Source organism: Cucurbita pepo, unplaced genomic scaffold (assembly GCF_002806865.2).
Source record: "Cucurbita pepo subsp. pepo cultivar mu-cu-16 unplaced genomic scaffold, ASM280686v2 Cp4.1_scaffold000123, whole genome shotgun sequence".
In the NCBI taxonomy this organism is placed as follows: domain Eukaryota; kingdom Viridiplantae; phylum Streptophyta; class Magnoliopsida; order Cucurbitales; family Cucurbitaceae; genus Cucurbita; species Cucurbita pepo.
Genome location: NW_019646434.1, coordinates 40674 through 41872, shown reverse-complemented (window position 1 = coordinate 41872; position 1199 = coordinate 40674). Strand labels below are relative to the sequence as shown.

The window sequence follows — 1199 nt, the reverse complement described above, 5'->3', positions numbered from 1 at the left end:
TTCATTAGTGAAACTATAGCGAAAGTAGAATCTGATTGAATCGACTCAAATTTCGACGGCTACAAGGTGATTCTTTCTGGTATCCGTCCTCTCTCATACTGCTTTAAGGTTGGAGGATTTAGTTCAAGCTAGTCTCATACGGTGAAGATATCTGTATTTTTTAAGACGGTATGAAAGAAGATATAGTAATTATCTAAGAATATATCTATACTATAGTGGTTGCATCTAACATTTGCTCATAGTGTAGATAAGGCAGTGACGTGGAAGAGCTAAATCCGTGCATTATTAGGCCCGAAATGCAAGCAACCATGTTTGAGCTAAAGCTCGTGATGTTTCAAATGTTGCAAACCATTGGACAATTTTATGGACTACCGTCAAAAGATCCCCACCTACATTTAAAGTCATTTTTGGGAGTTAGTGACTCATTTTGATTTCAAGGAGTGGATAAAGACGTGATTACATTGAGCTTGTTCCCTTATTCTTTGAGGGATGGTGCTAAATCATGGTTGAATACCTTAGCACCGAGAACAATTGATTCTTGGAATAGTCTAGCAGAGAAATTTTTTATCAAGTACTTTCTACCCACTAGTAACGCACGGTTCAGAAATGAGATTGTTGCTTTTCAACAGTTTGAAGATGAGACATTAAGCGAAGCTTGGGAAAGATTTAAGGAGATGCTTAGAAAGTGTCCTCACCATGGACTACCTCATTAATACAAATGGAGACTTTCTACAATGGATTAAATATTGCTACTAAACAAGTAGTTGATGCTTCTACCAATGGAGCTATTTTGTCAAAGACATACGATGAAGCATATGAGATTTTAGAGAGAATAGCATCTAACAATTGTTAATGGGCCGATGTGAGAAGCAACCCAAGAAAGAAGACCCAAGGAGTACTTGAAGTTGATGCTTTGTCCTCTATCAACGCTCAACTAGCTTCGGTGACTAATATTTTACAAAATCTAGCATTTGGACAAGGCTCAATGATCAAAACACCAGCCCATACAGCTGCTGTGATGATCCAGACAGCAACTGAATCTTGTGTATATTGTGGAGAGGAACACACTTTTGATCAATGTCCAAGCAATCCGGCCTCAATTTTTTATGTGGGGAATCAAGCTAGTCAAGGCAACCAAAAAAATAATCCCTCCTCAAATACTTATAATCCGGGGTGGAGAAACCATCCAAACTTCTCAT

The 1199-nt window shown here is 38.2% G+C and overlaps 1 non-coding gene across 1 annotated transcript; it reads right to left on the bottom strand.

Annotated features, from left to right (window-relative positions):
* Positions 1-597: 597 nt before the first annotated feature.
* On the bottom strand, positions 598-703 carry LOC111783886. Its single transcript, XR_002813440.1, has one exon. It is a non-coding gene; the product is annotated as a small nucleolar RNA R71 (small nucleolar RNA).
* Positions 704-1199: the final 496 nt, after the last annotated feature.